The sequence below is a fragment of the Stegostoma tigrinum genome, chromosome 44 (assembly GCF_030684315.1).
Source record: "Stegostoma tigrinum isolate sSteTig4 chromosome 44, sSteTig4.hap1, whole genome shotgun sequence".
NCBI lineage: Eukaryota > Metazoa > Chordata > Chondrichthyes > Orectolobiformes > Stegostomatidae > Stegostoma > Stegostoma tigrinum.
Window position 1 is genome coordinate 259,734 of NC_081397.1, and position 11,788 is coordinate 271,521.

An 11,788-nucleotide genomic window follows, 5' to 3' on the forward strand; every position below is an offset into this window, starting at 1 on the left:
AAGTGTCCATATTACAGAGGAGGAGGTCCTGAACATCTTAAAATGCATAAATGTGGATAAATCAGAGGGACTCAATGACGTGTATCCCAGAACATTGTGGGAAACTAGGGAAATGATTGCTGGGCCCCTTGCTGAACAACTTGTATCAGCGACCGGCATGGGCAAGGTGCTAGAGACTTGGGATAGCTCATGTGGTACATTTATTTGAGAAAGGATGGTAAGGAAAAGGCAGGGAAATTTGGACTCGTGAGCCTGACATCAGTGGTGGGTGTGGTGTTGAAGGGGATTCCGAGGGACAGGATTGACATGTACTTGGTCAGGCAGGAAATGGTTAGGGACAGTCAACGCGGCTTTGTGCTCAGGAAATTGTGTCTCAATAATTCAATTGAGGTTTCTGAAGAAGTGACGGAGAGGAGTGAAGGCAAGTTTCAGCAAGGTGTTTGACAAGGTTCTGCATGGTAGCTTGGTAAGCAATGTTAGATCACATGGAATACAGCAAGAACTAGCATTTGGATACAGAACTGATACAAAGGCAGGAGACAGAGAGTGGTGGTGGAGGGTTGTTTATCAGACTGGAGGCCTGCGACCAGCAGTGTGCCACAAGCATCAGAGCCATGTTGACTGCTTTTTGTCCTTTATATCAATGATGTGGATGTGAATCTCGGAGGTAAGGCGAGTAAGTTTACAGATAACACCAAAATTATTGGTGGAATTGAGAGTGAAGAAGGTTATCTCAGTATAAAATGGGACCTTGATCAGATGGGCTGAGAAGTAGCAAATGGAATTTAATCTGGATTAATGTAAGATACCACATCTTAGAAACGCAAATTGGGACATTATCCGCCGAATGGCAAGTTCCTGGGGTGAGCTGCCGTACCAAGAGTCCCTGAGTGCAGGTTCATGGTTTGTCGAAGTGCAGTGGCAGGTGGTCAGGTTTGTGAAGGAGGCTTTTGGAATTCCTCCCTTTGTTGGTCAGTGCATTGAGTATCGGCGTCCAGAGGTCATGTGGTTGAAAAGGCCATTGGTTCGGCCACTTTTGGAATCCTGTATTGAATTCAGGTCTCTTTGCGAGAGGAAACATGTTTTTTATTTAAACTTGAAAGTGTTCAGACAAGATCTACAAGGACGTTGCCAGGGTTTATTGGGTTTGAGCTGCAGGGAGAGGTTCAGTCGGCTGGCATTGTTTTTCCTGGAGTGTCGGAGTCTAAGGGGTGACCATATAGAAGTTGATAAAATCATGGGTGGCATGGATAGGGTCAAGGTCTTTTCCCCTGGTAGAACTGGAGGGCATATGTTTAAGCTGAGGCAGAGAAGACCTAAAAGTGATCTAATAGGCAACTTTTTTCACACAGACTGTGGTGCATGTGTGGAATGAACTGCCAGTGGATTTGGTGGAGGCTGATACAATTATAACATTTAAAAGGCATCTGTTTGGATATATGGACAGGAACGGCTTGGAGGGATATGGAACAAATGCAGGCAAATGGGACTAGTTTAATTTAGGGTTTCTGGTCAGCATGGGTGATTTGGGCTGAAGGATCTGTTTCCAAGCTGTACACCTCTATCGCCCTGTGACGCTGCCATCCATTTGCTGCAGATAGACCCACAAAACATCTTTGACTGGAACTCCAATAGGTTATGCCACCAACATCCTCTTGAAACCTTCCTCAAAGGTATAACTTTGAGACCGAACTATTCATCTCTTCATTAGATTGAGAAATGTGCAAATTTATCAACGATTTCATGTCAAATATTTTAAAGGACAAGTGAGGGAGCAACTCATCTACTGGTAATATTTAATTTATTCATTAACATAAACATTATGTCTTCAACATCGACAATACCAATGGTTAATAACAAAAATGACAGAGTTGTTGAGCAATTTTGGGAATGCACATAATTAATAGGCTGGTAAATAAGACAATAAATTAGAGGCGGCATCATCCGCTTGCTGTAAGTTCTCCTCAAAGTCACTCACCATCCAGGCTGACACAAATGGATCAATCAGTCAATCAATGGGCCGTGCTTTTTATCTTCAGGCTATCAATTTGCTTTCACTGATGAGGAGCTGCTCAATGGTACGGTCCGTCTGCTCAAGTGGTTACAGCAGATGCTGTCTGCGAGAACACATGATGATCAGGATGTCTGAATGTATATCTATTCCACAACTTGCTCGTCTCCTTAGAAACGGCCATTATAGGTGAGCAGCCTCACAGAAACTTTGCCATTTCTATTTTAAGCTTCTGAAACACCAATTTTATACCAAAATGGTCAGCTTCTTTTCTGCTCATTTCTCAGCTGTAGATATTGTTGGTAAAGTCATTGTAACTTTCAACTCAAATTGCCCCGAGATGTTTATCTTGGTGTGTCTGATTGAATTGTAGCTGTAACTTTCTGATACCCAATGGGGAATGGTAGGATACTTCACAGGCACTGAACATAATCGTCGCTCACACTATCACTGAGCCTGAGGTGGAAACAGTCTGTGAGATTTCAACCTGGACTGCAGCCATTTAAAGGGAGGGACAGTGACTATAGGAATGTCCCAATAATGAGAGGACTGGTGGTTATGAATTGAAATGTTCAGACTATCACGTTCAGTCCAGGCCTTGTATCCTGCAGTAATTTCAGTTGTCCAGATGACCTGCCGAAAATCATTGAAGATGGAAAAAAAGTAAACAGATTGAGCAGCATTGTGGGAATAGCGGCAACGAACTTATCACTTCAATAACAATTTTAAAAAAACTTCCATCAATAACTCTGACAAAAACATGAAAATGCTGCTGGTTACGTCAGCCTTTTAGACACACTCATCGGATTCGTTTCAGATTCCTGCAGTTCTTTATGAGTTGGTAGAGAGTGGGGACATATTGATGTGTGAAAGAATTTGATCGTAGGTTGAGAAAAAAATGAGGAACTGGTTTACACGGATGGCAGAGGTGAGATCCTCACCTCATGAAGCTGTGAGTCCAGTACCCCACTGACTGGGGTCAGAGAGAGAGAAATAAGAAGAGTCAGGGTTAATTCCACATCACTGATACTGAGACTGACATACACCATTCAATATGCTCCTTTATAGACATAAAATCAGATCGTAGTACTGACTGTATTTTCTGTATTTTTCAATCTGGTTTCCTGAGACCCAGAGACAGGAGCATTACTCCTGAACCTCCCAGTTTATTGTCCCACAGTCGAAACAGAAACATTCAGAGGATGAGAAACAAATTCAATCAAACCAGGATCTTGTCTTTGCTCCTTCTTGGATGTGCCAGGAAATGCTGAAAAATAAACAGCAAATTAATATTCAAAGTTTCTTTAACTGATGATGGTTTTTGACAGGTCCCACTCTACATACGTTTGGATCACTGAGCAAATGTGTTTGTTAAATAAATCACCATCTTTAAAGTCTTTACATGTCTCTCCACCCGGTCTCACGCTGACAATCAGAGTTAATCTCTGTGCAGACACTGACAAGCCTCGTCATGTTAGTGGAACATGTCCCTACTGCAGGCTGTTCAGTTCAGGCATTTCAGTCGAAGGCTGCTGTCCCACCGCTTGCGTTTTACTGTAGTAGCTGTAAACTCAATTTCTCAATATTCTGGCCTGTTCGAAATTCTTAAATCTCACAGCATTAGTTCAGAGAGAAGTAAAATTTTGCTATCTCGAAATTGTGAATCATTTGTTTCTTTTTGTGATAGTTCGACAATTTGCTTCCCAGTTAGAGAAAGTAAAGAATTACCTCAACACCAGGCATTTGTGAACTGCAGGTATCAGTTGCGGAAGGCTTTCACACTCAATACTGTAGGATTCCAAATCATGTTCCCTTATTTCATCACAGAGTATATGAGGTGAGACAGGACTACATACTCAACTGGTTTCAGGTCCAACCCACAAAACGTAAGGATTTCTGCTAAACCAAGTACAATCTGAGCCAATGCTTTTTTCTGAATCTCAAATAAAAGGTGCAACATAATCAGAAGGCTCCTTTCATCGGTTTTGACTTGCTGTGTTACCAATGTGAAATTCAAACCTTCTCCTTCACACAGTGAACCTCTCAACAGATTGGAGCAACCATAAAAATCTCCAGGCTGCCCGTGAGAAGGAGAGGCCAGCAATAACATGCAGAAATATCACAAATCAACTGTATTCTTCACTGAGACTCTGGGTATTCACAGGATATGGATACGGGAATGCATCGAGAGAAGCTATAAACTCTTGGATGGTGAGATGTGGGAATGTGTAAACCAGACTGTGGAAAGAACCAATTCTCTCAAAACGGTTCATCATAAATCCAGACAGGAAATGGGAAAGTTGCAAATCGTACTCGACCTCCATCATTAGACAAACAATCTTCTTCTCAAAGACTGCTGTGAAGGCCATCTCACCACGTTTCAGTGACATATTGTGGGGGATTTTAAATCTCTTGGCCATGGTGTCTCAGAACGTTGTAAATAAAGTGGGAATAGTGTTGGGTGATGGCCTTGGGAACTCCCTGTCACATTGTGTGAAGAAGGGATGCACTGACAGGCCAAGGGCCCAGCAGGACAGAGGAATATCGCTCGTGGTATAGAGGGCCTCGTTCTCTTCTACGTGTTTGTGAACAGCTGCTGCCACCGTCTGAACTTCCAAAAGCATGTTGAAATATTCCTTGTATGTGTCACCTAGAATCCCTAGGATCTCAGCCTTTTCCAATAACTGTAATGCAGTGGAACGGGTAGTCACTGGCACTGAACATCCTGGGAACAGCTTGTGCTGGATTAAACCAGAAGCAATATCACACACTTCACACCAGCATTCGGGATCTGTTCAAACAAACTCAGGTTCTGTATTTCTCTGTCTCGGCAAATTCTATAGTCTCCTTAAACTCATCATACTGTCAAATATAAACAGCAGCCTCTCTGGATTCTTCCAGTGCCCTCCCAGAATATTCCCAAATTAAGGATCGTGGCCAACTATCAGACTCCTCAGGTTTATTTTATAGTTCATAGCGCTCAAATCCCTGATTTTAAAACTGAAAACAAACTGTGGGTATATTTTTCCAGTTTCCCAGTCATAAACAATCTTCATACCATTGTTGTTTTTCCATTCCCTTGGACACCAATCACTGCTGCCGGACTCCCAGATATGGAATTTCTCTGCCAAAAACAATTGAGCAGATTGTATATTTTCCAGCTCTCCCTGGAGATGTTTCTCTCCCCACTCTTCATGGTCTCAGCCTCTTATCAGCAGTTCATGTTGTATAACTGCCTGGCCTCGTACATTTGAGATGAGCATGAATGCAGCGCATCGATCACCCAGCTGGAAAATCTTTACCTTATGAGGATAGTTCTCACTTTCAGTTTTTCTGCTCGTATCCAGAGTGTGTCTTTGTATTTCTGTTCAACACCTTCAACTGGAACAGAGAGAAAGTGATTCTCCATGTCAGCTGTCCTGTCATCACAAATTCCTCAGTAACATTTCATGGTTTAGTATTTACTGTTGAGTAATTGTTGAAGATTTTGTTCAGAGCTTCAGTTAATTTATCTCCAGTTCAATTTTGGAAAATACTTGAAAGTGGATAATGATCAAGAAATGTTTCAATATTTAGCTGATTTTAATTTTTACACATCAAGAACATTTCAGAATGGCCAACGTTCTCAGAAACTTGGAACATTCTTGAAGAGGCAGACACAGTTGATGTAGAAAGTGTATTTTGCCTGTCTGTTGGACTTCAAGTAAGGGAGCACAGCCTCAGAATTAAAGACAAACATTCAGATCAGGAAGAACAGGAACGTTTTCACTCCAACGGTGACCCCAATGAATTCTCTACCCCAGACGGCGATGGAAACTTGATCATTGATTAACTCCAAGATGGAGACTGATAAGACTTCCTTTTCGTAATTACATCAGTGATACAGGGGTAGCTTGGGAATGTGGCATCACGGGAGTTGATTAACCATGAGCTAGAACAAGCAAGAGCGGCCTCGAGAGGCTGAATGTCCTCATCATATTCCAATGGTCCAATGTTCAACATTCACTTTCTACACTATCAGTAGACAGTTGAAGCTGTGTGTATCAATTGAAAAAAGAACTGAAATTGCTTGAGAGACTCTTGCAGCTCTTGGAGTTTTCAGAAAGCTTTTTGACCTCTGTCGCCATTCCTTTGGAGTCACAGCATCCAAGTGTTGGCACTCCATCCTGAGCAGCATTGGCTGGTCCTACACATAAAACATAGTGAATAGATGCCGGAGTATGTGCTTCAAGCCCAGCTCCATTATTCGATATAATCATGGCAGATAATCCACCTCAGTCCCCTGTTCCCATTCTCTCCCCATGCCCCTTCCTGCTCTAAATGAATACATATATTGCAATTAGCTGGGGCCATAGCACTGATCACCGTGGAACATCACTAGTCACTGGCTGCTCCTCAGAAAAAAAGGTTCATTTATTCCCATTCCGTTTTCTGTTTGCCAACTAGTTCTCGATCCAGGTCAGAACATTATCTCAATCACATGTACTTTCATTTTGTTTTCTAATCTCTTTGAACCAAAACTTCCAGTGGATTTTTCCAGCATTATTGATCTCCTGTAACTCCATGCTGACTCTTTTACCATTTCCCAAGCCCTAGGCTGTTAAACATTTTAGAATGGGCTCTCGCATTTTCCCCACACCCAGTGTCAGGGCAGTCTGTCTCTAATTGCCTGTTTTCTCTGTGCCTCCTTTGCCTTTAAACATTGGGGTTACATTAACTCCCCTCTTCTGTTCCACAACCTATAGAACTTGAAAGACAACCACCAATGCATCCATTACTTTTACGGCCACCTCAGGAAGGACTCTCCAACACAGATAATCAGGCTCTGGGAATTCATTGAACTTTAATCTCATTCATTTTCCCAGCACAATATCCCCTCAATCATACATCCATCTGATAAGTTTCATTCTAATACTTCATGGAATTGTGACTGGAACATTAATCCTGAGCCTTGGGTAATGTTCAGACGACCTGGAATGAATCACACCATGGCAGGTGGTGGAACTTGAAGTTCAATGAAAATCTCATGATGAGCATGAAATCATGTTTTAAAAAGCTCTCTGATTCACTAATGCCCTTCAGGGAAGGGAACTGCCAACCTTTCCTGGTCTCACCTTATATGCTACTCCAACAATATGTGCTCTCAAATGGCCTGAATTCAGTCATATAGAGGGACCACATCAACATCAGAAACAACTCTATAATGCTATGAGACTTTTAAGATACTCACAGGTAGGGACAGCTGCAGATCTCCAGTGAAGTTGGTAAAGTGGGGATAAGTGAACTACACCAATTTTAGGCAGGAACTGGAGAATTTGGTATCAGAGACAATAGGAACTGCAGATGCTGGAGAATCCAAGATAATAAAATGTGAGGCTGGATGAACACAGCAGGCCAAGTAGCATCTCAGGAGCACAAAAGCTGATGTTTCGGGCCTAGACCCTTCATCAGAGAGAGGGATGGGATGAGGGTTCTGGAATAAATAGGGAGAGAGGGGGAGGCAGACCGAAGATGGAGAGAAAAGAAGATAGGTGGAGAGAGTATAGGTGGGGAGGTAGGGAGGGGATAGGTCAGTCCAGGGAAGACGGACAGGTCAAGGAGGTGGGATGAGGTTAGTAGGTAGATTGGGGTGCGGCTTGGGGTGGGAGGAAGGGATGGGTGAGAGGAAGAACAGGTTAGGGTGGAAATGGTTTGCGACGTCATCTAAAGAATGGGAGGGGGAGTGGAAATGGTTGGCGACGTCATCTAAAGCACTCCCAGTCGCAAACCATTTCCACTCCCCCTCCCATTCTCTAGATGACATGTCCATCATGGGCCTCCTGCACTGCCACAATGATGCCACCCGAAGGTTTCAGGAACAGCAACTCATATTCCGCCTGGGAACCCTGCAGCCTAATGGTATCAATGTGGACTTCACCAGTTTCAAAATCTCCCCTTCCCCAACTGCATCCCTAAACCAGCCCAGTTCGTCCCCTCCCCCCACTGCACCACACAACGAGCCCAGCTCTTCCCCTCCACCCACTGCATCCCAAAACCAGTCCAACCTGTCTCTGCCTCCCGAACCTGTTCTTCCTCTCACCCATCCCTTCCTCCCACCCCAAGCCGCACCTCCATCTACCTACTAACCTCATCTCACCTCCTTGACCTGTCCGTCTTCCCTGGACTGACCTATCCCCTCCCTACCTCCCCAACTATACTCTCTCCACCTGTCTTCTTTTCCCTCCATCTTCGGTCCGCCTCCCCCTCTCTCTTTATTTATTCCAGAACCCTCTCCCCATCCCCCTCTCTGATGCAGGGTCTAGGCCTGAAACGTCAGCTTTTGTGCTCCTGAGATGCTGCTTGGCCTGCTCTGTTCATCCAGCCTCACATTTTATTAACTGGAGAATTTGGGCTGGTTGCAGCTGTTTGATGGGAACCCATATCGGACGCGTGGGAGTATTTCAAATGGCAATTGATGAAAGCTCAGGAGCGCCATGTTCCTGTGAGAATGAAGGATTGGTACAGCAAGTAACGTGAACCTTGGGTGACCAGAGATGTTATGACTTTGGTCAAAATAAAATGGAAGCTTGCATGAGGTCCCGGAGGATGGGAGCTGATGCAGCCCAGAAGTATATAAGGAAAATCAGAAAAAGCTTAAACAAGGAATTAGAAGGGCTGAACGGGATCATGAAAAGTCATGAGCAAACAGGATTAAGGAGAATCTGATGCCCTTGTATACCTACATAAAAAGCAAGTGGGTAGCCGGGAAATGGTTGGCCCATGCAAGGACAAAGGAGGGAACCTACGTGTGCAGCCAGAAAAGTTAGGTGAGATCCTAAACAGGTACATTGTGTTGGTATTCAAAAAAGAGGCAAATTGTTGAAGAATGATCTCAAGGTGTGGAGGGTCAAATTTCTAAGCCAAGTTACTGTTACAAAGGAAGATATTTTGTGTGTATTAAAAAGTATGAGTGTAGATAATTCCTTGGGTCCTGATGGAATCTATGCCAGAATATTGAAGGATATAAGAGAACAAATTGCTGGAACATTGCAGGCATCTTTGTATCCTCTTTGGCCACACATGAGGGCCCAAAGATTTGGAGATTAGCCAATGTTCTCCCATTGTAGTCGAGTAACAGGGATCATCCAGGAAATTGCAGGTCTGTGAGCCTCACATCAGTGATAGGGAAATGAGTCAAAAATATTCTCAGGGACAAGGCCTGCACATTTTTTCGCAGAAAATGGATGAATTGGTGATAAGCAGCATGGCTTTGTACAAAGGAGATCACGCCTCACTAACTTGACTGAAGTTTTTGTGGAGGTGACAAAGGTGATTGTTTAGGGAAAAACAGTTGATGTTGTCCACATAGGCTTCAGTAAGGCCTATGACATTATCCCTCATGGCAGACTGGGGCAAAAGGTGAAGTCACATGGTGAGGTGGCAACATGGACAGAGTAGTGGCTTAGTCACAGGAGACAGCGGGTAGCAGTGGAAGGATGTTTTACAAAATGGAGGGTTTTGAATTGTGGTGTTCCATAGGGATCAGGGCTGGGACCTCTGCTGTTTTTGTTCGAGATAAATGATTTGGAGCAAAATGTCGCCAGTCTAATTAGTAAGATTCAGGGCAATACAAAAATTGGTGGTCATGTGGAAACTGAAGAGGATTGTCACAGGATACAACAAGATATAGATCAGTTGGAGGCAAGAAAAGGTAGAAAAATTTCAGATGGAGCTTAATCTGGACAAATGTGAGGTGATGTATTTTGGAAGGTCATGAACAGGTGAAAATTCTACAGTGAATTGCAGAACCCTTAGGATTGCTGATATACACACAGATCTGGTTGTGCAGGTCCACAGATCACTGACAGTGGCAACGCAAGTAGAAAAGGTGGAAAAAAGGCTGATAACATGCTTACCGTCATTGAAAGCGGCATTGGGTCTTCGCACAGGAAGGTATGCTGCAGCTTTATAGCACTTCCATTGGGCCACACTTGGAATATTGAGGACAGCTCTGGTCACCACACTCCAGAAGGATGTGGATGCTTTGGAGAATGTGCAGAATATGTTCACCAGGATGTTACCTGGACTGGGGATTTTTAGCTGTGAAGAAAGAATGGATAGACTGGGTTTCTCTTCACTGGAACGCAGGAGGTTGAGGGGCGACTTAATAGAATTTTATAAGATTGTGAATGGCATTGCTAACATTGGAAAGAATGGGGCTTTTTCCAAGGTGGAGGTGTCAATTACTAGGAGATACAGTTTCAATTTGTGGGGTGGGGGGAAGTTTGAAAGAGATGTGCACCGCGAGGTTTTTTTTCGCAAAGGGTGTTGAGTGCCTGGAGCTCACTACCAGAGACGATGGTGGAAGCAGACACCATTGCAGGATTCCAGAACTACGTGGACAAATACATGAACAGGGAAAGAATTGAGGGATATGGATCCTGTATGTGAAGACAGTGTTTGTATGGAAGGGAAAAATGAGGTGGCACAGGCCTGGAGGGCTGAAGGGCCTGTTCTTTGTTCTCTTCTTCTCTTTGTTCTCGGATCCAAAGCCTGAGAAACTGCAGCTCCATTAGTTTGCACAACACCCCTTCCACAGAGTGTATAACTCTTTCACAGGAGGAGAGAGAGGGAGAGGCATTTGAGTTTGAAAAACAGCAGCAATGTTAATTTCTGAAAGTCGGGCTAATAATTAACACTTGGCCAGAATTTCTCGGGGGAAAGGAATCAGATTATCAGGCTGTTCCATTTGGGATCTTGTTATGTATCAATTGCCAGCATGCCATCTTAGCAAGCAGTGAGACTTCTAATCAACAAACTCATCTGTTTTGTGAAGTTTTCAAAAGGATCTGGCCTGAAAAATCAAATTCCTGCTGACACGTTTAATATTTCGATGTTACTGAGAGAGGAAATCTCTCACATCTTGTTGTGCCATTTCTCGAGAGATTTTCCAATTCTGTTTCTTTTCTCCCAGGAAATTGTTATTCGCTCAGAAGATCCAAAGGCAGTGAGAGAGTTTGGGGCAAGGTCATCTTTGAACAAGAACATCCTCCAAGAATGGCCCAGAGTCCTGAGGCCTATTTGGCAGGTTGCTCTCCCTGGGGCCCAGGAGTTCTGTCTCGTTCTTCCCCCAAAGTTTGAATTCCTCTGTTGGACCCTGTTTTTTTATAAAATGGCCTCTGGATCACTAGGTTCTGTCAGTTTGTGGCCCTGTCATTTTAAAACAGGTTTGAAGCCTTGGGTTAAAGTAACTGAGGCCTTGGCATTTGAGACAAACTTGTGAAGCCCCGCCATCCCCAGTGAGTATCTGTAAGACAGGACTTCCCAAAGAGGACATGAAAACCCTGAATGTGAAATTCTCCTTAAACACTTGGCATAATGAAGAGTAATATGTGATTTGTGTGGGGCAGGATCATACAACCGCAACAGCGAAAGAAAGAGATACACTGGCAAAAGAGAGACAGGAGGAGAGACAGGGAGAGGTATTTTGGACAGTGAAACAGCAGGAATGTTAGTTTGTGGAGCTCGAGCAGATAATGAACACTTGTGCAGCATCACAGAGGACAGAGCAATCAGATTACCTGTGACTTTACCCAGGGAAGTGTGAAAGTCAAGCTGGAAATTACTGCAATAAGTGCAGGACAGAAACAGAGATGGACAAAGAGAGAAACAGGAACGGAGGGAGAGAGGGAGAGAAAGATACATATCTAGGAATCACTTTGACAGCTTAAAAATCCCCAGGGAGAGAACCTCAGCAAATATCCCCATGGTCTGGCCACTACTGCGTATGTTGGGGAT

General features: G+C 43.8%; 1 pseudogene; it reads right to left on the reverse strand.

Moving 5' to 3' along the window:
- Positions 1-4,137: 4,137 nt before the first annotated feature.
- LOC132206884 (NACHT, LRR and PYD domains-containing protein 3-like) lies at positions 4,138-5,420 on the reverse strand (annotated as a pseudogene).
- Between the last annotated feature and the right edge of the window lie 6,368 nt (positions 5,421-11,788).